Here is a 27369-nt window from a genome sequence, read left to right as displayed (position 1 = left end):
TTTTCCCTCCCGTGGCCTTACACATTTTATGAGTTCCTTGTTTGATAGCAAGGTTAAGTTCAACTTTAAAAGTCAAATCTTCATTTATTTGTATTGAAGTCCCATGAGTCACGTATTCATCTCTTGTTGGGCACGCTTATACTTCAATGCTACAATTTCATGATTTTGTTGCTCACACCATCTTGGAATCTGTTATTTTTCTGAGATCTCCTTCATAAGTTTCGCCACAAATTTTAGCCTTGCTATGATACTTTACATTCAACTAATTTTCTGCCTCCAAAATATTCCACGCATAGTGGCTCCCAATGTATTATAGCAAATATTCATCTTCATAATCAAGGCGTTGTAATTTTGAACACCATACTTATTAAATATACACTATCTAAATCATGGCAGATATTTCTACCATTTTCCTATTAAAATGGATGAGCATGAAAACACGCAACTATTACTATGTTAGTTGGGTTGTACACTACAAAGATTCCTGACATGATATTTAATGATATTAAAACATGCATGAACAAACACAAACACACACACATGTATGTATACACTATATCAATATATCATTTATGCATTATCAAAAGTTAACTCAAAGAGAACTTGTGTTACACAATATGGTTTAAATTTGGCGGAAACAATTTTTGTGATGTACATCACAAATGTATAAAAACAATATAATAACTATGCCAGCAAAATAATTATTAAGACTATAGTCTTGTACTTAATTGAATTTTAAAAGTACAAAGTTTAGTATTAAAAGACTATATATAATATGAATAATGTAATAACTAATGCCTACCATTGCCCATAATTTCTATTCCCCTTACATTGTTTTTTTATTTTTTATCATTCATTTATGCATACGATTGATGTAACACAAGCATTAATTATTTGTTAGACCATTTAATTGTGTTTTTATAGCTTAAACATGATTAGGCATAATTAGACGCAAATTGGCATTCCATACACAATAGTACGGAGACGGGAAACAGAAAGCAGTTACCTATCTATAATGCTGCTAAAATCTAAACTAAAAGAGCAAGATCCAACAACAACGGCAACAACAACAAGGAGCAGAAGGATTAGCAGTATTACAGAATCAGTACCAGCAGATATGAGCAGAACAAAATTTAACACAACGGTATCAAAACAACACTAATAATAGCAACAGTATTTCATAGATTTTATTTATTTAGAAACAACTATTAATATACATCATTATTTGCATCATTTTTTAAATGTTCATGTTTTTTTCTAAAAAAAGTCTATGAATTTCAAGAATGTCACATTTCGGTAAAAATGTTTAAATCTTCACTAATTCGAAGATATTTGTGAATTATAAAAATGTTCACAAAATATTAAAAAAATTCACTAATTAATAAATATATTCAAGAATGTAGAAAAATATTCTTGGTATGATGAAATATCCCTAAAGAAAAAAGTTTTAATCTAAAATCAAGAATTTTAATGTTTCAGAAAATGTTCACTATTAGATCTTGTTTCAGAATATACATTTAAATATTTAAAAATGGTCTTGGATTTTTAAAATATATCAATAAACATTTTACATTTAATAAATGTTTCTGAATTCAAGTATATGCAAATCATTTTAGTGAGGTTGAGGATTTTAAAATGGAAAAGTGAAGACAAAAAGAAAAAAAAACTTAAAAGCATCAAAGAAAAAATAGAAAAAGGAAAATAAGTCCATACGTAGAACCTTCTAGGATGTTCTTGAAACAAGGAAAGACAGTGCATGAGCTTGCCTGTTACCTCAAAGCAGGTTCCATATGTTAGGCGCGTACTAGGATTAGTGTTCCCAAAGCATAGAGGCATCTTGCTCACCGAAGGCCCAACACAGCTATTTTGAAGCCCACGATACGAGATGGATTAAATGAGAAGGAAAGCAAGCCGAATGCGTGAAAGCTCTTGCTCAGTTGTTGCGAGAATTAACTCCGTCTTGCCTCTGGGCACGGCGCTATTGTGTTGGCTATGTACTGTAGCAGCACAGGAATTTGTTATATGGCTTTTATCGGGGTTTTAACTGTTTTTCATCTATTTTCTTTGGTTTTCATTTGGCTTTCTTCTTCGGATTTCTTTTTTTGGTTTTCTTTGTTTTTTCCATTTTCAGGCACTTGTTTGTTTTTTCATGCACATTGTTCTTTTTTATGCATGATTTACATTTTTTTCAAATATAGGTTTTCATATCTACTTCTTTGCCATACATGGTACATGGTATAGAATGTCTACTTCTTTGCCATACATGGTATACAACTTATGTATACATCTAAAATATTTTTTTATACGCATTTAACATTTTGAAATACATAAAAAATACTTGTTGAAATATATTTTTGAATGATATACCATTTTCAAACTATGTATACATGATTTTAAATCGTATAAAGATGTTTTAAATGTCCTAAACATAATTTTAAAGTGCATGAACATTTTTTTAAATATAAAACATAATTTTTGTATGCGACAAAACATTTTTTTTAATTACATGAACATTCTTTACATTTTATAATATTTTTTGAAAACATTACACATATTGCTTTGAAACGCGTGAACATGTTTGAAGGGGCTGTTTGGATGGCAATGAACACCCACCTTACTAAAATATGGGCGTTGGCCAAACGGACGGGCGCCTATTTGTTTGGCCACCAAAACTTCTAGCCAACCCCAATATTTTGGTAAGCAGTGCAATTTTCACGCCAACGCGAGGGCGAATCGGCGGTGGCGAGTTCTATCGCCAATTATTTGGCTCCCCCGCTTTTGGCGTGGCTGGCCTAGGCGCCATCCAAATGGCTCCGAAATGACGCATACATTCTTTAAAAGTTGATCAAACATTTTTTTACACCACGTGAATATTTCTTAAATGTTCGATCAACACTTAAAAAACTAACTAAATTACTCATTACTTTATAAATATATACAAAATCAGGAAAAAAGATGACATTAGCATGATGTCTGTCTGGAGAATGGCTACTGGGCAGGAAGTGAGATATAGCCGCGCCCAGCCGAATGTGCAAAAATCTCCGGGACAAAAACCCCACGGCCTGCGCACGGGAAGCCCACGTATTGTAACAAGCCGGCAGCCCAAGATGCGTGGCCCGTTACTCCATTTGGATTCATCCTTCCTCCGTCTCGCCACGCCTCGCCTTGGACCGCGGTTGCCGACCCGCACGCACGCGCACATGGTGTTCAACGGAAGGCCGACCGACAATGGCACCGATCGGGGTCGGGCCACCTTGCCTCCCACAAACTCCGGCGCACTGGCCTTCAACTGTGCCCGCCAACCCGCACGTCGCCACGGTAGACTCCGTCCCACGATCGCGCCGCCGCTCGAACTGCCGCGGCGGTCGAATCGGGTCGGGTCGACCATATGCCGGCCAGCAACCCCCGTCGCTGCCTGTCTGATAGTCTCTCGACCCGGACTGCTCGTCCCACGCCTGCACAGTGCTCCTCCTCCAACACGCTAGTGAAATCCAGTCGATCGAGTGGCGAGCAGAGTCCCCTTTCCATGGCATCGTCTGCCCGGCATCCGGGGAGCCGCATGATGATCTCGACCGGAATCATCGGTACGTACGTACGCACGTACGCCTTTGGCTTGGTTGGTGGTGCTACGTACGGCAAGATCGGCCGAGCGTCCATCACCGCTCCTCTGGATCGGTTCCTGAATCCTGAATGCTCCACGTCGTTGGACTTGGACACACTGATCGATGGCCTGTCTGCTGCTGGACTTGGATTATGTCTCAGTGCACATGCATGACGCACTGCTTACTCCTACTGGTGTATCTACGCCACCACTGAAAGTCCCGAAGAAGGTCAGCTTTCCTGTACCCTTTTCCTCCACCTCTGGTATGTGCTCCTCAAGTCAGTGGCCGTATGCATCGCCCAGATGCAAAGGCCGGGAGTTATCCTCCTTTTCTAAAAAAAAGTCAGCTCCAATAGTCACATAGTGCGTGCCTCCCTGAACGCCTAGCCAAAAGCTACCGGGTACTCTTCCCAGGGCTGGGCTAGCAAGCCAGGAGAAGCAACACACACTACACACGGGGCACTGCTGGGTGTCCATAACCAGCTGCAGCACCTGAAAGAAAATGCAGTAACCTGATAAAAAATCGACCAGTTTCTTTCCCCTCTACCGAGTCCTGGGCAATTACACAGCATCCAGATCCCGTCACGGATGCCTGTTTCGGCTTTTCTCGTGCATTCTCGGAGCCGGGCCAGTGACGCGGCGCTGTCGAACAGCGACCTTGCATCGCTCAAGCACAACACTCCAAGCGTTTTCCCTGTGAACGTCCTGGTTTTGCAGTAATCGTGGGGGTGCAAATAGCCGGTCCAAATCCCACCACATGGAAATGTTGTCCCCTCTGAAGAAGAAACTATGCTCCTGCATTTGCTGTTCGGTCGGTACCCGTCCTCGTTGTCGAGATGACTAGGGGCGCACGTTGCGGCAACGGCCCCCGGCCGCCGGAACATCAGATCTCCGCACTCTCCATACCGGAGATCCATGCTGATCCCCCATCGCACTGCCCCCCGGCTGCGCCGTCGACGCAAGGGGCGGAGGGCGCTCACGCAGATCCGGCGGACGCTGGTCTCTCGATCCCTCACATTGCGCAGATGGAGTGCTGGAGGATTCATTTCGCCGACGAGCGCTCGTCTGATGGCTGGATCGAGGGTTGTCTTCAACATAATCCATCGTCTAGGTGGACGGGGATTATCAACTTGGACAACGATGTTCTTGCCGGCGATTACCTGGCGGCTGATGTCCGGATTACGGTAGGATCTCGTTTACATTTTGATATATATGATGTGCGTGTCGATTGTCGTATGCAGGAGGATCAGACGGAGGATGCAGATATGATCGATTTGACAGATACGCCCAAAGCCGAAAGATCGGATCATCGTTTTGGAGGACGATTCTGGGTTCTTGCAGATAGCGACGATGAGGAGGAACGAGGGCCTGATCAGAGGGGGGGGGGATGGAGGTTGATGATGGGGCCGGCATGCCTCAAAGCAACCCGGGGATTACGATGATGACGCCGCCGCTGGAATGTTCACCGGTCATCATCCCTTACCAGAAGAGAGGGGTTCAAAGGAAGCCGGATTTTCACATGAAACCGTGGCGTGGCCCGATCCCGAAGGTAAACTGCGCACACGTTACCCTTTCTGATTTCATACCGGATTCGTGGACACTAGTTACGAGGAAGAAGAACGGCAAGACGGGACAGCCGGCGAGGCCGCCGCCGATTCAGTAGCCGTCGACAGCTAGGGCGGCCAATGAAATTCAAGCGGTCAGACGGACACGCTTGAACGATCTGTTGGGCCAGGAGCTGGGGTGCGCGAATGCGTTGGTCGTGGGCTCTATTTGCACTGGGTATGAGGCCCAGGCAAATTCCCAAGCCACGCATACGTACATGTACAGGCCCACAATCACACCTGCGATCAACCCCGACCCAACATCGCTGCATGAGGCGTCGGGAAATGAACAGCCGTTCGATCGATCTACGCCTATTACTAGGGTTTGTCGAAGACCTGGCTTCCCATCGTTTGGAATTCGTCGGGCGGCAAGGATCTGCTGCGCGACCGGCTCTAACTCCATGGCGGGGCGAGGAGGTCCGTCGCTGGCAAAAACGGGGGCGCCGCCACCTGCGCGACCACCGGCGAGGGCTTCTGACACCCAGGAGTCTTCACGCACCGCTACACGTCATCAGGAGCAACCTCCACATAGGCCACCTGTTGCTGGCCATGGCACCGGTCGGGGTCGAGATGATGGCTCGACAATGGAGGATACGGTGGTGCTGGACGGGATTACGGTGGTGGTCGAGACTTTGGCGGAGATGGACATCGTTATAATCGCTATGGCCAGTGGGGCGATGATGGTTATGACGCCTACGGTGAGGGCCTGCACCGTGGTTCATCGTCTGACGGTGGCCGAGGTTCTGGCTGGAATAATGGCAACGGACCAGGGCGTGGATTCCAAGGACCGCCGGGAAACTTTGTTGAAGGAGTAGCTGGACCCTTTCGCAACCAGGGAGGGCATCGTTTTCGTGGAGGGAGAGGTGGGGGACGACACCCGCCACCGCCACACCCCATACTCCATCGCAGGCCGACCCTGCTCGCGACACCACTATAGAGGCAGCGGCTGCTACGCCCGCGGTGTTACCAGCAGCCGCCAAGGACGTGGTTCGGGCCTTTGCGACGGTGAAGGTGCCAGATGCCGGATCGGGGCATGTCAATGCAAAAGATGGTGGTTTGGACAAGGGTACTGACAAGGCCGAGGGTGAAAAGATATCCAAATGGGCAATCAAGAAGAAGAAATTGACGTGTTACAGATGTGGTGAGCCAGGACACTTCGTGGCGGATTGCACTACGGAGTTATGCGATTACTGTCAGAAGGCTAAACATGTAATCGGTGAATGTCCTTTGTTGTCTGGACCCAAACCGGTAGTCACCATATATGGAGTTTGTTGCAAAGAGCTAATGTTTTTCGAGTCTCCGGAAGTAACATCGTCGTTTCAGGCTGTTGAGGGCTCTTATCCAGGAGTAGTTAAGGTGACTAATGGGGTGATGACAGAGGCCCAGATTATTCAGCTCCTACGTGAGTTGGCACCGGGAAATTTCCAGCGGAACCTTGTTAGGCTGGAGAACCAGATATACAAGGTAGAATTTCCAACTAAGGAGGATCAACTTCGTATTCTTAAGTTTGGCATGTGCAGGGTTCCTAGCACTAATATTATTCCCGAGTTTGACGACTGGAAACAAAACGAACCACAGGGAGTACCTTTGGAAAAGGCTTGGGTCCGCTTCTCGGGTGCGCCATCTAAGCCGTTAAATCATTTTCTCGTCACTTGGAGTTTGGGGTCTCTGATTGGTAAGACGGAGAAGGTTGATATGCCCTTCACGCGTGCTAATGGTGTGGCGAGGTTGATGGTCAGTGTCATCAGTATTGACTTGTTACCTGACACGGTTCCATGGACGCATGACGGAATTACATATAGTCTAGAACTTGAGATTGAGGACACACCAGTAGATGATGGGACTGACGAGCATCAAGATATGGATACATCTGATGGAGATCGAGCACCGGATAACCAGAACAAGGAATCTGAGGACACATCTAAGGGCTCGGCCAAGAAACACACTCCGCAGCCACATAAATTTGATAAGGCGGCTAAGGGGCCGTCGATAGCTGGAACACCGACGAACACTTTGCGTTTTGGCTCTTTTGATGCTCATTCGGCTCCTAGTCGCTTGTGGAGCATGAGGGTAGAGGCGGATGATCCGATGGAGTCACAATTATCGTCGCTGTTGGAGGCTGCCGTGGTGACATTGCAACCGATTGAATCCGATGGGAGGGGCCGGCCGGAGGATATCATATCTCCCATAACATCTCCTTGTCGTGATGCCACCACGTTGGCGAAGTCGGGAGAGGTGCCGCCAGCTGCATCGGTTCCCAGCTGCTCTAGCGGGCGAGTTCGGGATCTGGGAGGCCGGGGCGCCCTTTTGGTCAATGCACAAAGCGCCTCGCCGAAAAATCATGGGCAAGGAACCGGGTTGGGAGACGCCCCAATCTCGCCGAAGAAATATGAGCAGGATACTGGGATGGGTCAGGGACATGGGCAGGAGGCCTTCACCCCAATCACGGTGACTCCAGTTTGCGTGGACGGCCACAAGAGGGCAGCTGAGCAGGAGGCTCCGCAACCTCTTCCTTCGCTGGTGCTGAACGGTGCTGCTCCTCCCGCGCGCATCTCTACACCAACCTCGATGGGTGTGCGTGCCACTACGGGAGTTCCTGCTCGGGAGAGGACTATGGACGAGATTATCGCTTTTGGTGGGATCGAAGATCCGGTGACGGCTGGCAGGCGTGTCAGTGATCGGATCCAAGATCAATCGGACGCGGACGACCTGCAGTTGGGGCGTGCCATGAGGGCGGCCAAACTTCGAGATGTCGAGGCAACTACAGGTATGTCGGTACATAAGAGTTCTTCTATCTTACATTTTTCAGAGCATGATATTTTAGATAAAGCCAACAACATAGGAGTTTCTTTAGGATCGAACACAAAGGAAGTTGCGAAATCGATTAATGACCTTTTAGACTTAGAAGCAGAGCGGGCCTCTGATATTATTCGAAATTTGGCGGCCGTTGAACCAATGAATAATGATGAAGTGAATCAATTAGGAATTTCGGCTATACAAAATTTATGTGATAATCTAATGCCACCCTCGGAGATCGATGGGGACCCACTAGGTTCGGACACTGAGGACAGTGTAGAGCTTATGCCGACAGCAGATTATATCCCCAGTCACCCGGTTGACGTAGGTACGTTAAATATAGAGGGTAAACTCAAACGGTCCTGGAGAAGGAAGATATATCCGACTTCGGCTGTTCGGAGGAGTACTAGGATTAAACTTAAAAAGAAATTCCACAACGACCTATGAGAGGAATCTTTTGGAATAGCAGAGGTCTAGCTGACTTGGCTAAAAGAAGGTTCCTTGCAGATACATCGGTAGAACACAAGCTCGATTTTATTGCACTACTCGAAACCGGTAGAGATAATTTTACCTCACAATTCCTCAGAACTCTGTCTGGTGGAATTGATTTCACTGTCTATCCCCTAGAGGAAGATCTGGTGGGATATTACTAGGGGTTAGATGTGAAACACTTGAGGTGCTAAATGTGGTCAGGGGAGATTTTGCGGTTAAGTTTCGGGTGAGATCAAAGTTAGATGGCTTCCGTTGGTCGCTTGTCGCTGTGTATGGAGCAGCCCAACCCGAACTCAAACCAGATTTCCTAGCTGACTTAGTCAGGATATGTGGAGATGAAAATTTTCCCATCTTAGTTGGTGGAGATTTTAATATTATACGGTGGCGAGATGAGAAGAACAACGATAACTTCGATGGGCGATGGTCCCTTATGTTTAATATGATCATCGAAAGCCTCAATTTGAGGGAGATTGAGCTTACTGGAAGACAATACACTTGGGCTAATTCACTACCTATTCCGACTTATGAGAAGTTGGATCGGGTTCTGGCTAGTATTGAATGGGAACAGAAATACCCATTGGTGTCGGTTCATGCGATGCAGAGGGCAGTCTCAGACCACACACCGTTATTCGTGGACTCGGGAGAGGAAACCCATACCGGTAATAAGAATTTGTTTTGTTTCGAAGTAAGCTGGTTTGAAAAAGAAAATTTTTTGGCCATCATTGCACGTGAATGGTCAAAGCCTATTGCTGGACACACAAGCATGGGGAGATGGCAGAACAAGATCCGTCATCTAAGACAATTTCTTAGGGGTTGAGCAAGGAACGAGAGTGACATTTACAAAAAGGAGAAAGAAAGTATCCTTCAACTAATTGATTCCCTGGACATTAAAGCAGAGGGGACACTGCTAGACGTAAATGAACAGGCCATGAAATCTGAAGCGGAACAAAGCCTACGAGTCCTTATGAGAGAAGAGGAACTCAAATGGGCATTATGGGCTAAGACTCTCAAGGTTGTCCATGGAGACGATAATACGCAATTCTTTCATATGATTGCAAATGGCAAACATAGAAAGAAGAAAATAATTCAGCTTGAGCAGGATGAAGGAACCATTGTAGGTCATGAAAACCTTAAACTATATATCTCCAATTACTATAAACAATTATTCGGGCCACCGGCAGAGAGCACGGTGTCCATGAATGAGCCTGACACTGGAGATATTCCTCAGCTCATGACAGAACATAATGAGTTCCTAACTGCGCCTTTCACTGAAAAGGAAGTTCTGGATGCCATAACACAAATGAAACCGAATAAAGCACCGGGACCAGACGGGTTTCCAGCGGAGTTTTATAAGAAATGTTGGTGCCGGGGTACTGATCCACGGGCACCTATGGGACCGGCGGACCGGGTCCCTTTCGGTTCGGCGGGGGCGGAGGTCGTGCAAAGAGCAAATCGAGGCGATGCACGCGAGCGATTTACCCAGGTTCGGGCCGCACGGATGCGTAAAACCCTACTCCTGCTTTGTGGTTTGTATTGACTTCTTGCTCGGGAGCGCGGAGTGCTACAGTACACTTCAGCAGCTAACGAGACCGAGCGTGAATGTGTCTCGAACCAGCCAACCCCCTCTACGTTGCGCATGGGCCTCCTTTTATATGCTCAAGGGGTCACCGACAGGTGGCAACGGAGGCAAGGGTAAAAACGGAAATGTGCTGCGGTAGGTACAGCTACCTGCTACAGTGTATCATACCTAACCCTGACGGCAGGGGACAAGGGCCTTAAATGCCCGTCTGTGTCGCCTAAACAGTGCAAAAAGAGACCGCCAGGGACGCCACCATTCGCCACGATGGCGATCTTGTCAGCGCCGCTTGCCACCGCGCACCGCAAGCTGCACAGCCTTCCGCCACGTACGCCTGGAGGGGTCCCAGAGCGACACGTTGGTGGATGTGCTGGAGCGCGGGCACAGTGGTGTCTTGCCGCGGCAAGCGCCTTGCCGCGGTTGTTGTCTTGTCGCGCCCGGGAGCTTGTCGCTCACCGGGCTTTGCCGGGACGCGTGGTGCGCCGCGGCAAGTTCCTTAAAGTGCCTTGGTAGGCCTTCCCGGCAAGCTCCTCTTGCCGGGGTCTTGGGATGCTTTTGTTGGCCTTCCCGGTAAGCTCCTCTCGCCGGGGTCTTGTCTCTTTGACTTGGATACTTTGTTCTTGAATGGCTCCAAAGGAACCACGGAGGACCTTGGCGGTCACCCGGCAAGCCTTGCCGCGGGATGCTGCGACTGTTGACCGTGCACAAGTTCGGGATACTAGGGTACCCCTACTCTAGTACACCGACAGTTGGCATATCATTAAAGATGACCTGATGCCTATGTTCCACGATTTGTTTAATGGGCATCTAGAACTGTTCCATATAAACTTTGGTACGATTACTCTATTACCAAAGAAAGAAGGGGCGATTTGTATCGAGCAATTTAGGCCGATATGTCTCTTAAACGTGAGTTTCAAGATATTCACGAAGGTAGGGACAAATCGGCTGACGCAGATCGCCCATTCTGTGGTTCAAGAGAGTCAGACGGCCTTCATGCCTGGTAGACACATCCTAGAAGGGGTAGTGGTTCTACATGAAACGATCCACGAACTCCATTCGAAGAAACTAGATGGGGTTATCTTTAAAGTGGATTTCGAAAAGGCTTATGATAAAGTGAAATGGACGTTTCTTCAGCAAGCTATGTGCATGAAAGGTTTTTCCTGAAGCTTGGAGGAGCCAAGTGGATTCTCTTGTCCAAAAAGGTAGTGTCGGTATTAAGGTTAACGATGATATAGGCCACTATTTTCAGACACAAGGGGTTGAGGCAAGGGGATTCGATGTCTCCGCTCTTGTTTAATATAGTGGCAGATATGTTGACCGTGCTTATTCGCAGGGCTAAGGAGAATGGCCTAGTAGATGGTTTAGTTCCCCATCTGGTGGATGGTGGAGTATCGATTCTACAATACGCATACGACACTATTATATTCATGGAGCATGATGTTGCAAAAGCTCGGAATATGAAATTGGTTTTATGTCTATTCGAGCAATTATCAGGACTAAAAATAAACTTTAACAAAAGTGAGTTATTTTGCTTTGGTAGGGCCAAAGATGAGCAAGATACTTACAAAAATTTGTTCGGTTGTGAACTAGGGTCAATGCCTTTTAGCTATTTGGGCATACCTATTCATCATCGGAAATTATCCATTAAGGAGTGGCAGTGCATCGAGGACCGAATTGAAAAGAAGTTAAGTTGTTGGAAAGGCAAGTTAATGTCCTACGGTGGTCGACTAGTACTCATTAACTCTGTCTTGACAAGTATGCCGATGTTTCTGCTCTCCTTTTTTGAGGTACCTAAAGGGGTACGAAGGAGACTAGACTTCTTCCGATCTCGATTCTTCTGGCAGTCTGATGAGGCCAAGAAGAAATACCGCTTAGCTCGCTGGGATATATTATGTCGACCTAAGGATCAGGGGGGGTCTCGGCATTGAGAATCTAGAGATCAAAAATAAATGTCTTTTAAGCAAATGGCTTTTCAGGCTTTCGGTAGAGAACGACGGGATGTGGGCACAAATTTTACGAAACAAATATCTACAGTCCAAAACTCTAGCACAAGTTAACGCGAGGTCATCCGATTCGCCTTTCTGGAAGGGCCTAATGAGAACTAAAGACTTATTCTTTCATAGAACCAAATTCACTATTGGCAATGGGATGTCAACACGATTTTGGGAGGATACATGGCTAGGGGAGACGCCCTTAGCTGTTCAATATCCAAGTCTATAATATTGTCCAACGTAAGGAAGATTACGTTGGCACGATATTACAATCGGTACATCTAAATATTCAGTTTAGGCGATCTTTGGTTGGGGAGAGATGGAATTCATGGATACATCTGGTATGGAAAGTGATGGATGTACAATTAACCGACCAATCGGATTCCTTACATTGGACACTGACCAAGAATGGCTCATTCACGGTCAAATCATTTTATTTGGACCTAATTAACTCTGGCTTCCTCCCGAGATCCATTCATATCTGGAAAGTTAAGGTCCCCTTGTGTATCAAAATTTTCATGTGATTCGTACATAAACAAGTGATTCTCATCAAAGACAATCTGTTAAACGACATTGGGTAGGCAGCTCACGATATTGTTTTTGTGATAATAATGAAACAATACAACACCTTTTCATCGATTGTCCTTTGGCTAAACTTTTATGGCGCACTATTCATATAGCTTTCAATATTGCCCCTCCAATTAACATTGAATCGTTGTTTGGGACGTGGTTAGATGGGGTGGATCGCAATACTGCGAGTCATATTCGAGTTGGAATATGTGCTTTTTTTGTGGGCTATATAGAACTGCAGGAACGATATGATCTTTAAGAGGCAACAATTTTTAAATTTCTTGCAGGTTATCTTCAGAGCTACTGCATGGATCCGTACGTGGTCCTTACTCACTCCTACGGAATCCAGGAAGCCGCTGGTCACTGGGTGCAACCAATGGGAGATGGTAGCACGGGTTATACTCAACCGATTTGGATGGCGGTCGCTTAACAGGATAGGAGTTTAGGTCTCTAATCATGTTATCATCATCGGTTGTAATCTTAAGGTCTTTTATGGCTTTGTCATCCTACTCCTTTTGCGAGCTGTAATACTTTGGATACTATTTGTTTTTCGAGACTTTTAATAATATGGCTGCATGCATCATTTAGATGCAGAGGCCGGGGGCACGCCTCCTTTTTCAAAAAGAAGAAGATAGTTTTGCCCATATACAAAATGTTCTTTGTGTTATAAGGTTGTGTATAAGGATTTGATTTACACGGCACAATCGCCTCAATTATGTGATGTTGCAAATAATTAGCATTAACGAGATTGCTAAATCTCAGTTGACTGAGATTTAACCATGAAGATTCGTGCAAAAACAATTAGATTTTCCTTTCTTTTTTATATGTTCTGTCACTTAACGAATACCTGGTTAAATCTTATCCACACCCAGTAAGTAAATATCTTATCTAAGATTCATTGCTTTTCCCATCATCATCATCCAAACAAGTACTACCTGATGATGTGAGTAGAGTACTGGATATCTAACAGGCGGGGCTGACGGTGGTGAGCAGGTGAAGGTGAGGAGAAGAAAACGCGCGCGAGAGAGAGATGAGAGGATGAGGTTGCTGGGGAGGGGAGTGACTGAGAAGGGATGTGAGGAGATAAAGCTGATGTGGAGGCGAGCGATACGCGAAGCCCACGGACATGTGGCGCGAGAGAGAAGCGGGGGATGCATGAGTTTTATTACCGACCGGCAGATTCTTATCGTTTACTACCATGTTTAAGAAGTTGAAGCACCGGCCTGCACAATACTATCCAACACAGACAAAGAAACCCTATAGTATAGATATACAAGAGATGAGCACGGCCATGGCATCACTGGTGCTTGCAGTGCTCGTGTTGCCGTCGGCAACAACTGCCGCGGTGGCCACGGCTACAAGAAATTGCTCCGACACCTGTGGTGTGGTTGGTGAGATACCTTATCCGTTTGGATTAGGTCCGTCATGCTCTTTACCTGGTTTCAGCCTCACTTGTGCGGACAACACCAGTTACCCCATGCTGGGCAACCTACCCATCGAGAGCTTTGACATCTTTGATTCCAACAACCTGTACGCCAATATCTCGTACGCCTACAACTACCTGTGCGCCAGGATCTCCTACACCGTGAAGATGATTCCCGGTGTCCGCGACTACTCTGTTCACTGGGAAGCTCCGGCCCGGCACTTTGCCATGTCTGGCTCGTTAAACATGTTGTTCGTCGTTGGCTGCGGCGTCAAGGCCTCGCTGTTCATCGGCAACTCAACCGTTGAGGTCGGGAATTGCTCCGTTCGTCTGTGCCGAAGCTCGAATCATGGAGAAGCTGCCCAAGGGTGTATGCGATGGCATCGGATGCTGTTTCATTGACATACGGGTGAACCTAAGGGCGTTCACCCTCAACATCTCACGCACCAGCGGTTCTGCTCGCTCGAAGGAGGTGTACGCGTTCATCAGCGGAGGTGGTAAGGACCAAATATTCTGGCCGATTGACGCCCTGAGATCTATGTTGCCGGAATATCTCGAGTACGAATTTGCTACCCTGGAATGGGCTATTCCCTACAAGCTGAACTGTAAGCGCGCCATGGAGGACAGGGCAAGCTATGCATGCGTTGCTAATCACAGTGAGTGTAAGGACTCGTCGATGGGTGGATACTTTTGCGTTTGCAAGTGGGGCGACTACGGCAACCCCTACGTTGATGCCAGGTGCCCGGAATACGAACCACCTCGGCCATCTCCACCACCCCCGCCACCTCCACCGCCTCCCGCTCCTCCGGCAGGTCAGCTCTAAATTAAACTAGCTAAGGGCGTTCACCCTCAAAATTTGAAACGTGCAGATACTTTTTTAATTTTTTAATAAATTGAGCACTGGATCTAGGTAGCCAAAATAAACCAATTGTATTTCGAAAGTCATTGATATCTATTGTTCATCTGCTCAAACGTTTGGCATGATCTTCCCTCCTTTGAACAGTCGTTTATGACTCCATCCAGCCGAAGAAGGATTGTGACATGTCGTGTGGGAACGTGAGCATCCCGTTCCCCTTTGGAATAAAGCTAGGCTGCTTTGCAACTGAACAATTCTATCTCAAATGTCTTCGAGCCTTGCCGGGGACTGATCTTCCGGTGCTTGAACTGAATGGTAGTTTGGTCGTCAGTGACATATCTATTGACGAAGGTATTTTACTCGTTGACGAGAAATCAGAGCCAAGTGATCTCTTTTCTAATCCGGAGACGCTCTATGCCTTATCTGGGAAACGGGGCGTGGTGAAGTGGGCCGTTGTTAAAATGCCATGCTTGCATGCACAGCTAAATGAGAGCGACTACAAATGCTTGAGCTCCCACAGTGACTGCATCGATGTCACTGATGATGGAACACTCAAACTTCTAGGTTACCGCTGCAAGTGCTCTTCTGGTTTTGAAGGGAATCCTTATATTAAAGATGGATGCACAGGTATAATCTCTCTTGAGCTATTTTAACTTACTCTTGATATTCGTTTACATTTTTGGGGGGCATATGCAAATTCTAGTGTTCTGTCACGTCAGAGCCTAAGCTGGTTAGCATAGCGGCTCTGGATCACCACTGATGTCATGTGCGAAATACAGATATAAACGAGTGCCTGCAGCCAGATAAATACACCTGCAACGGTATTTGCCACAATAATAAATTCGGGAGCTACACATGCACAAGCTCGGTAATCTTCTATTCTTAAATAATCGCAACCCACTGTCTAATTTTTCTCTTCATGCAACAATGTCACATCATCAAGTCATGCATGTAACTTGTCATAAGTTACTTTTTGCATTATTTATTCATGCAAAGCCTGCCACCTCCTCAACTCATGCATGCATGTTTTTTTTGCTTAACTTAGTCATACAAAATACTCTTACTTTGTTTTAGTTTATTTAGCACTTCATTTTTAACAGGATTCCTCGGGGCATCATCTAGTATTAGGTAAGCGATCTATCCTGCTTGAAATCCTGTCACAGTGTGATCAATGTCTTGAAATAAAGAATTGTTCGGTTGCATTGTTTTTGCTTAACTGGCTGCAGGTATCACCATTGGACTAAGCAGTGGTGGGGGCATTCTATTTCTTGCTGTATTTGTTGCTATTCTTACACGAAGATGGAATCGGGCCATTCAGAAGCGCTCGAGAAAACGGTATTTTCGGAAGAACAAAGGCATTCTGCTAGAACATATTATCTCTTCAGACAAAAGTGCCAACGATGGCACAAAGATATTCTCCCTGGAGGATCTAGAGAAGGCAACAAACAATTTTGATCAAGCCCGTGTGGTCGGACGGGGTGGCCATGGCACAGTCTATAAGGGCATCTTGATCGACCAACGCGTGGTGGCCATCAAGAAATCAACGCTCTCGGTGATCAGCGAGATCGAAGAGTTCATCAACGAGGTGTCCATCTTGTCGCAGATCAACCACCGAAACGTAGTGAAGCTCCATGGATGTTGCCTCGAATCTGAGGTCCCTCTGCTTGTCTATGAGTTCATCTCCAACGGCACGCTCTACGACCTTCTGCACCGCCCCTCCGAGCAAAACAGTAGCAACTTATTGGTGCCATTATCCTGGGAGGAGCGCCTGAGGATCGCCACCGAGATCGCGGGCGCGCTCACGTACCTGCACTCTTCGGCTTCCGTGTCGGTCCTCCATAGAGATGTCAAGTCCATGAACGTGCTCCTAAACGACAGCTACACCGCAAAGGTCTCGGATTTTGGCGCATCGAGGCTGATCCCCATCGATCAAACGCACCTGGTCACCGCCGTTCAGGGTACGTTTGGGTACCTGGATCCGGAGTATTACTACACGGGACAACTCAACGACAAGAGCGATGTTTACAGTTTTGGAGTGATACTTGTTGAGCTGCTGACGAGGAGGAAGCCCATCACCCAGAATGAGCATGGCGAGAAGCAGAACTTGTCAAACTACTTCTTGTGCGCCATGAGGGAGAGGCTCCTCGAGGAAACGGTGGACGCGCAGATCCTGGGGGGTGGAAGAGATGAAGGGGTTCTGTGCATGGCTCAGTTGGCAGAGGAGTGCCTCAGGCTGACTCGAGAGGAGAGGCCAACCATGAAAGATGTGGAGATGAGGCTGCAGCTCCTCACAGGATGCCGTGTTGCACTGAGGGTGAGGCAAGAAGAAGAGGCACCACCTGCGGGAGATGACGGGCATGGAGGGGTCAATTTGGTAGTCGGTCAGCATGGCTCACGTCAGTTCAGCCAAGAACACGAGTTCGTCTCATCTCTGCGTGTACCGCGGTAGGTTGTAGGCACACCTTATTTACATTTTGCCCTTGCTAGGAAAAGAATTTGTTTTCCTGTCGCATTTCAAATTTTGGTTGATATATGTAAGAATGAAGAAATTGTACTTTTAAGAAGTTATCATTATGTGAGTCGCAGTCGATAGCATTGAGAGTGTCAATGATTGATGCTTCTCAAAGAATAGGAGTGGATGAAACTAATTTTCATAAGGGCATGTACGGTGGTCGATAAGGTGTTTTTGTCTTAAACCTGTCACATCATCTAAAGATGATAGTAAAAAATGATGTACACTGATTTATTTCTTAGTTTTATCTCTATTAACTAGGTATTCCTAGGGGTCTATCTAGGGCGATAATTATTGCAGATCTAAGTGACTAAATCATATCGGCAAAAACAAACAATCAAACAATTAAAAATAATCACACAAATCTTCGTGTAAAAAATCAATGACATAGAACTTAGTAGTGAAACACTTAGCACATCTGGATGTGCATTAGCAAAACCGTCTTCCTAAATATGTAATGAGAGAATTTTGTTGCTAAGAATCCTCTCTTAATTAAGAGAAGAAAAGTTTTTGTTTCTTTCCTTCTAATTTCTTCCTCATTCACCTCAGCATATACCCTACATGGCACTCCTAAAATAGCACCATTGTACACGCCCTAAAAGCATATGAAATAATTAATAAGACAGTCTTATCTTAATCCTACTTCATAGTTTAAATGGCAATATAAATACGTGTACATTGGTTATCTCTTACTTTATCTGTGATAATTAGATATGCCTAAATATCTACCGCGATAAGATGATCATCTCCTAACTAAGAGAAGACAAGTTTTTTTCTTACGGTTTCTCTCCCCTCCTCATTAGCATGTACCATATGTAAAACTAAGATAACACCATTGTACATTCCCTAAACCGCGCGAGATATAATCGGTGATAATGTATGCCTGTACTCACTATCTAATTTGTTTGGTGGCTGGAAAAACCAGAAGTGGTATAAATTTTGAACCGAACAACATAGATCGGAGAACCGAAGACACATGTTGCATGAATTTTCTATCTAGATTGCACAAGACTCCAGACAAAATTATTTGACTTTTTTGAGAACCAACCAACTATTAGTTGGGTGAATAGTAGGGTTGTATCCCAACTCACGTGAGATCAAACTGTCATAGGTTTCACCCTAATACGGTGAAAACATAATTTTTTTTAAGACTAATAAAATATTTTTCTATATTTTTATGATTTTATCGACTGGTTCACTATTTGCGATTAAAACCCAACATATCTTTTCCATTCGATAGAAAACTTCACGAAAAATAGGGAAAACACGCACATGAGCGATCCATGGAGATAGGAGAAATTCTATTCGAGTGAGAGGTGGTTGGAGAGGAGTCCGGGTTGGCCACCCACTTATGCCGCTAGTGGTGCCCACTGAAATCGGCCCCCTTCCATTGCAAGCTTTGTCTTTGACTTTAGACGCCATTCTTCTACAAATTGAGGGGTTTTGGTGGCAACATAGAGCACAGATAAATATACAGAAAAGAGATCCAATCTACTGAACGCCATTAGTAGATATAAATTAGTCTTCTTCCTTTTCCAAAAAGATGTGTATTCTTCTTCCATGAGTTGTTTGTAGTCTCCTAGCGAGACACATATTTGTAGTAGTAACTATGTAACAACTTTTCTCTTTTGAATTGCATGGGTGGCCTAGCATGATTGTAGCCCTTGTTCTTGTAACATCATATGAGTCGATGACATAACTATCATCAATATTCCATCTTTTTCAAAATATAAGGTGTACTAGTTTTTTGAAAAGTCAAACTTTTGTAACTTTGACCAAGTTTACAGCCAAAAATACAAACATCTACAATACTAAATGAATAAATAATGAAAAGACTTTTCATGATGAATCTAGTAATACTGATTTAATTTTACAGATATTGATATATTCGTTGTAAATTTGCTCAACACTTAAGAAGTTTGACTTTTAGAAAACAAATATACCTTATATTTTGGAACGGAACTTGGGTTGGAGAAGTGCATATCTTAGATACTACTCTTGTTGACTTATTTTCTCACTTTTAGTGTCTAGACTAAGATATCCCAAGAGTCTTAATGCTCATTTGGTTCACACAAATTCTCAAACTATCAAAGAATTTATACGGAAAAAATTAAAGCACATATATTGCTTATCGAAGGCCCAACACCGCTAACACCCGAATTTAAAGTCGCGACATGAGACAGATTATCTGAGAAAGAAGCAAGCCGTGGGGAATGTCCTGTCCTTTTGTTTCTTTTTTTGTGTCTCCTTTTCTTTTTGTTTCTTTTAATTTTTTGGAAATACATCATTTTAAAAAAATTGAACAAACATATTTTTTTCCTTCTTGTCAGTTCATCTTTTTTCCAAACATATGAACATTTTGGAAAGGTATTTTCAAACATATTGATATTTTTTTCAATATACGTAAATTTAATTCAATAATATTTTTAAAGCGTGATTTTTTTGTGAAACCATGGAGATTTTTTAATTTTTTGGACAGTTTAAAATATAAAGTTTTATCATTATTATAAAACATAATGTTCTGGTTAACTAATAGATGTGTTTTACCCGCAAAAAAAAGCTACTTCAATTGATTGCTCAAATTTTCAACTGAAAAAAAAACATAGTGTTCTGTTTTTGGGAAAATTTGCAAAAGTCTTTGGCCGTCCTGCAATCATTTGAGAGTCCAAACTGTATTATGTAATTTCTGGAGGCATCTAGTGATGCTTTTCGTAAAAAAAAATCGTAATTTAAATCACTCGAAAGGGGCTTGGTTGCAAGGCCACATGAGGCTGACGTACTGTTTGCATTTTTTACCGGGAAAATGATACTGTATATAACAGAAAAGAATTCGGGAGCCGAATGTGGCCGAATACGTCCCATGGAGGAGGAGGACCCAGCCACACGTGTGCAAATTTTCCATGGGAAACCCATAGGCCCACAAACGCGAAGCCCACTCAGTCCACTTGGAAGTTGGATTCATATCCCTCCTCCGGTCCTACCCCGGCGCAACCCCGGCGCCCGCTCGCCGACTCCCGCGAACCCGGCTCAGCTCAGCTCATCTACTGCGCCTACAATCAGTTACAAGCTCTCATTGGCCGCGTTTCCGTGCAGCACCGCGCGTCCATAGTGCCCGCATGCTTGCTCCGCCATGGTCTTTCGAGGTGATCTGCCACGGTCCAGCTTGCCGCGCACGCGCACAGGATGTTCGACGAAACGACGCAGGCCGGCGATGTTGTGCCAATAGTCAACAGATCGACCGCCCTGTCCGTCGTAGCTGCGGTCGCACTACGCTTCCGCCATGTCCGTCATCCTGCACGTCGCCACGGTGACTGAACTCCGTTCCGCAATCGTGTCGCCACTCGCCACTCGATCCCCATTCCATGCAAGAGCGGTACGCTGCTCCTCCTCCAACATGCTAAACAGATAATGAAATCCAGTCGATGCACTGCCTCTCGAGTGGCGAGAAGCATCTCTTTCCCACAGCATCGGCTGCCCGGCATCCGGGGGAGGGAGCCGCATGATGATCTCGACCGGAACCATACGCCTTTGGTTTGGACTTTGGACGTCTGGCGGTCTGGCGGTGCTTCGTACGGCCAGATCGGCCCATCATCGACCACCGCATCTCTGGATCGGTTCCTGAATGCTCCACGTCGTTGGACTTATGGCCGTATGCATCTTTCTGATGCAGAGGCCGGGGAATCACCCCTTTTCCAAAAAAAAACGTCGTTGGACTTGCACGCACCGATCGATGGTCTGCTAGGCTGCTGGTACGCTTGGATTATGTTTCAGACTTTCAGTGCCCATGACGTGCATGACGCACTGCTTACTACGTACGCCACTGAACCATGTGAAGGGCTGAAGAAGGTCGGCTTTTGTTGCATCCTTTTCATTCGCCTTTCGTATCTATCCTGTGCTCGTAAAGTCAGCTCCAACAGTCCCATAACCCAAGTGCGCGCCTCCCTGAACGCCTAGCTAAAAAAGCTACCTGGACTTATTAGCTCTTCACAGTTTCTTTCTACCCTGGCTAAGCTAGCTAGGAGCCTAGGAGATGCAACATACACTACACGGTCTACACTACATGCACTGCTCGGTGTCCATAACCAACTCCAAGAAAATGCAGGAAACAAATCAAAAATTGCTCTGCTTCTTTCCCCTCTATTGATCGAGTGCCCGACAGTTAAACCGCGTCCAAATCCCGCCACGGATGTCTGTCTCGGCTTCTTTCATGCATTCTCGGAGCCAGGCCAGTCGAACAGCGACCTCGCATCGCCCAAGCCCTTAGTGGGAACACTCCAAGCGTTTTCCCTGTGACCGTCCTGGTTTTGCAGTAATTGTGGGTGCCAAACCACCCCACAGCGAAATGCTGTCCTCTCTGAAGAAGAAATGATGCTCCTGCATTTGCTGTTCGCGCGGTGGGTGCCTGTCCTTGTTGTCCAATCAGGTAGTTTTGCCCATATACAAAATAATCCGTTTGAAATAATAACTATCAAGTATGTCCCTTATTTCTATTATAAGGTTGTGTATAAGGATTTAATTCAACCTTTTCCCACTTTTGAAATGCTACAGCTCTTTCCATCATCAACTTGTTTCACCTTTGCCATCACTTTAGAGGAACTGTTGAATGAAAGTTGGCTTTTCACACACAGGCAGCAAAGATCAATCCACTACCACCTGACCAACTGCTGCATCTGCTCATCACCCCTATGGGGATCTGTTTCGGAGCAAGTGCGCTCAAAGTGGCTGCACACACAAAGTGTTTCTACGTGGTGGCTCCTCAGAACTTTGCATTTTCCCCTGACCACACGCGTAATTGGCCAGGAAGTGGAGCATTTCTAAAGGAGGAATCATGTCGCCACTATTTTGCTGTCTGTCCAACGCAATTGGCGACTTCCTTGCGCCATAAGCTCGCTCCTTTCTTCTCAGTCCAAATCATTGGAAAGAAAGATAGGAAACATGTCTAGAAAGCTTGCCTCGTCTTTGTGAAGCAGCCCGGTGGATTCGATGGAAACAACATCTCGGATCGAAGCGTCGCCGGAAAGGAGGAAGTGTTTCTCAAAGGGGGTTCTAGAAATGTTGGACTTGACTCAATCGATCATGTCTTCCTCCTTTCCTCAAGGTTGGTTATCTGTCTGAATCGCATTAGTTGTCTACATTTTGGGGCCTCAACTTCTAACCCGACAGCATTTTCCAAGTCAGGTTCACATCTACGCAGATGTGGTGAGAGTCGGTTTGATCTTTTGGAAAAGCCAGAGCACATAGCTAGACTGCTATGATGTACCCGGGAAATATCTAACAAACTAGTCTAGAATTTACTTGGGTGTCCCTTTGCTGTAAAGTGATGCACACATGATTATGCTCTTGGCAAATTTGGAGTTCTTTTTTCAGACTCGCGTGGGTCTCAACGAAATTAATTGATTAAATGGCATGAAGTGCTCCTTCAAATTACAACAGGCTGATTTCCAAAGTCATCGTGGGATTGAAGGAGCAGAGAGAACAGTCGACAGAAAGGGATAGCCAACCTAAACTCTAGCTAGCATTATCATGTCGCAACATAAGAACCACTGGGGCGCTGTCTATGTATATCCACCGTCCACATTACGTCGTTCTGCGAAAGTAGGACCAAAATAAATATATAATAGTGTTAGTAGATAATGATATGAGAACCTGGGTTTGTTTCTTATATATTTCATTGACTTTCTAGGTGCAGAAACTAAAACTTTAATAAGTCAAATTGTTCTTTGTTTCATTTTTTGCGACGGCGATGTAGTCGGAAACTAGTACGGTAGAATCTTTACCAAATATCCATTGATCTAGTTTACTCACGAGTAGAAACTTTACCAATGAAAGGTCAGGTCAGCAAGTCAGGGGCACAATTGAACACCAGGGCAGGAAAAGAGGACGAGAGCAGGGAGGGGCCGGGGGGAACAGCATAATGGCGGGGGCAGACTTGAAAGGGCAGATGGGCCCGAAGTGGGAGGCCCAGGCGAGCCACAACGAGGGGGGCAAGAGGACGCCGCGCGCGGGCCCGGCGCTGTCTGCCCGCCGCCGTGGGCCACGGCAGGCTTTTCTCCCCCTCTGCTGGACCCTGCCGCTCACATGAGGCTTGTCTTCGCCGGAACAGCGCGTCAGTCGAGTACGCACGTACGCCACCGCCGGGCCCGCCGCGATTCGGCCCGATCGGCTTCAGCGGTCGGTTGCGTGGCGTGGCATCATGGGGATTGCGCATCATTTCGGTTCGTTTTCAAACCGGCTGGAACAGCAGCAGTATATTGGCACAGCAACGCATCATTGCACTTCGACTAGGGGGTGCTGGAATTGATGCTTTGATGCAGTGACAATCGGTCGCTTGAAGCTTCGTCTGTCGGAGGAGCTGGTGTTGCGTGGCATCCAATGTTTGTGCTTTGCCCCGCTATAGCCACGACATAGCGATTTGAGCAGGGTGCATGCTGCTAAATGGTACTCCCTTCGTCCCATAATGTAAGATGTTTTTCAACACATTATGGGACAGAGGAAGTATTTGTGTATAATTATCATGTAAAGTTACAAAATACATAGCAGGCTATGGCCTGTCTAGCTATAACCACGTTGTTTGAACACGGTGCCACTATTTGACATAGCCTATTATTTAAAACTATGGAGAGTATCTGGTGCATTAACATGCACATGCGGTCGTAATTTTGTCTCGCTAGAACATACTCTCTTCAACTACAATAACAAGGTGCTAAACTTGTCTTCACTTTTTTGGACCCGCTGATTGTACAACAATCATTCTACGGTATATGTATTTTAGTATTATAAATCAATATGTGTAAAAAAACAGATGAGCAAAAAGGAGGGGGGGGGGATCTATCTAGCTTAAATTTTGGGAAAATTAAGAAAAAAAAGGTTTTGGTTCTTGCGAAAGTTTCGACTCGAGGACAACAATTCTCTCCATGTGCATGCTTGGTGCTTTTGACCCATACTGAGTTATAATATATTGTTGGTAATCCGACTGTTCAAAGAATCGACTTTTCTTTGTTTTGATCTGTAAGTCACTATTCTGAGAGATTCTGGAAGATTATGTCTCTATCCTTGAACATGAATTGGCATGTTCCTGAAAATCACTTTTCCTCACTTTTGACCAAAAGTAAACCACATGGTCATCTAAACCAATTACAAATGGTTTGGAGTGTGAACACTTACATGATTGGTGCTCTTGGTTTTTCTTGGTATGCCGGAAACAACATCCACGTCTTTTTTTAGGGCCAGGGAGAGAGTGCTGTCAACATTTTAATAAATTGTGGACTTTTTAAAGAAAAAAGAAGGTTGAAACCCTTGACCTTTACATAATTGTGATGCACACAACTATTGTTATTAATTATCAAACAAAGTACCACATAACCACTAACGGAAAAAGTGAATAAAACACCTACAACTGAATCGATGTCTTTCACTGCAGCGCCTTCAATACATACGGAGTGCATGTCCTCGCATTGTCGTCTTCACGTCCGTCCAGAGATTGTTAGGACAAGGATTTTCATATTGGTTGCCAAAATCAACCACTTAAGGGTTGTACAAAACAACGAGATAACGCCTTTAACAAGGCAACAACGCAATTGCGTCACTACTAAGCCAAACCAAAAAAAGGCTAGAAAAAGGAGTTTTCACCTTGCATATGAAGCGGTGCTTCAATCATTATCTTGAAGGCAAAAAATTTATAGCCACCCCAGTCAGTATTCCCCTGCCTGGCATAGATGCTCTAGCGGATGGGCGAGACGTGTACCCACCACTGCATTTTACTCAATCGCTAGTTGAGTTCATGGAGTTGTTTTTACTTTCCGTCATGCGTGTGTGTTCCACACTTACATTCCTCGGTTGATGTCATAAAATGCTTGAGCTTGACCTTGAAAAGCTAGCCTTTCCTCCGAAGTAATAATAAAAGAAAAACACGCTTGACATTATTCGCCGGAAGAATAAAATACCCCAGATTGACGTTGTTTGGTAAATGGAATTTCAAAAAGCAAAGCATCGTCTCGGTGAATTTTGGTTGGCGCGCGACTTGCCAGTAAACAGGCCGGGGAACCGATGGACCACATCCATATGTCCGGCCACTCACCTTTTCACGACGATGCCCGGCCCCGGCCGGCGCCGTGTAATTTGGAGTTTTCTTTTTTACCTAGCAAGGAGGGCCAAATTGACCGGACAACGTTTTTTCACACGCAGAAGAATATTCGACGTGTTGTAATCAGTTGGGCAGGACGATTCCAGTGTTCCTTGAGGGATGCCTCTGCCCGGCGATGATGCGCGTTTGACATCAAGATGTTCTCATTCTTGTTGCCTCTGCCGCAGCGGGAGATATTTGCTTGCCTGCGGTGGAGACTGGTGAAGGAAGAAAGACGGTTGAGCGATATGTCTACACGTAGTATGCGCGTACGTTGCTTTCTTCTTGTCTTCTCCGGCAGCGGTAGCGGTGGCGGTGGGGAATCCCATCGCATCGCGTGGATGGGCCGGTGAGGGACAATGACGACGACCCTCACTCACTCCCTGCTCCCTCCCCCCTCTCGATCTGGACCACCCCACCCTGTGCATGCGCAACAGTTGCTGCGTGCACGCTTGCGTGCCCACCCATGAAATGACCCCACTGCCCTTGCCCCGTCACTCCAGTATTTTGTAACCGATTGGCACCCCCTTCTCTACTTTTCCTTTGTTCTTGCACGGATACAATCAAATACGTAACAAGGGAGGGACGCGGGGTATCTAATCCGGAGCTTATATGCTGAAAATTGTAAAAACAATTAAAAAACTCTGATTTTTTATGCAAACTTTGACAAATATTCTCAGTGCTTGTAAATTTTCATCTTCAAATAACATTGGTGGAAGTCATGGTAAAAAAAAGCAAAATAGACACTCCAAAAATGCTATTTTTGAAAGCATTTTAGAGTGTTGTTCTTGTTTCCGTTTCTGCCATGACTTCCACAAATGTTATTTCGGGATGAAAATTCCCAAGTAGCGAGAACATCTGTCAAAGTTTGCACCATTTTTTTTCGTAATTTTTTGATTTTTTTTTGAAATTACTGTTCACCTTGAGTTCAAATGAGCTCGGGAGTAGAAGGGAATTTTCAACAAGGGAGCCTCTATTTATCAGGTAACCGGAAAAAACAATTTATCAGTCACTTCTGATGTGAACTATTCGACCTTCATCCAACCGCCCAAAACAGATATTTATTGGTCACACCTTATATTCGGTGCTATGAATCCGAATACCTCATATTTCATCCCGTAGATCCATACAAAACAATGCAAAAGATTTCCTACGTCGTACATACACCACGCTAGCCTAAACTAAGCTTCATCATCGGGGATGTCCATGACGTCCATGCCGGGCGTCGAGTAGATGGGCGCGTAGGAGGGCTCCGGCTCCTCCTCCTCCTCATCCATTAGCGCGAGCATCTCGTCGACGTTTGCGGCGTGCTCCGCCTCCTCCTCCTGCAGACAAGGACGCTTAGCCTCCACCGTAGATTTCGACTAGAGGGAATCGAGGATCGCCTACTGCTCCGCGTCCCCTGCGTCCTCCTCCTGCTCCTACTCCAAGTCCTCCTATGAATCCATTGCGTTCGGAGGTAGCCCCGCGACGATCCGGGTCGCGCCTTGCCCGGATATGTTCAAGGGAGCTGCAATTGGCGCTCCGACATTAGATACAGGTAGCTCCTTAACCGCGGCGTTGGGGCATGGGTACTACTGGTAGCGGATGACAAGTGGAAAGTGGCGGCGACGACAGATGGGAGTGTGGAAATGTGGATGTGTAGAGTTCCGGTGCCGGCGGTTGGCTTAAATAGGCATGCTAGGGCACTACGCGGCATGCCCGAGCAGCGCCACACGGCGACGGAGGAGACGAGCTTTGGACCACCGGGTTTTAGAGTGTTTTCGTGTGGGACCTGGCCGTCAGTCCGATGTGACGGACACGTCTGGACGCGCCTGGGTCTTTTC

General features: G+C 45.7%; 1 pseudogene; it reads left to right on the top strand.

Annotated features, from left to right (window-relative positions):
- Positions 1–13772: 13772 nt before the first annotated feature.
- On the top strand, positions 13773–17517 carry LOC125540395 (annotated as a pseudogene).
- Positions 17518–27369: the final 9852 nt, after the last annotated feature.

This window comes from Triticum urartu, chromosome 2, assembly GCF_003073215.2.
Source record: "Triticum urartu cultivar G1812 chromosome 2, Tu2.1, whole genome shotgun sequence".
Lineage (NCBI taxonomy): Eukaryota > Viridiplantae > Streptophyta > Magnoliopsida > Poales > Poaceae > Triticum > Triticum urartu.
The sequence above is the reverse complement of the archived record's forward strand: the minus strand, read 5'-3'. Positions and strand labels throughout refer to the sequence as shown.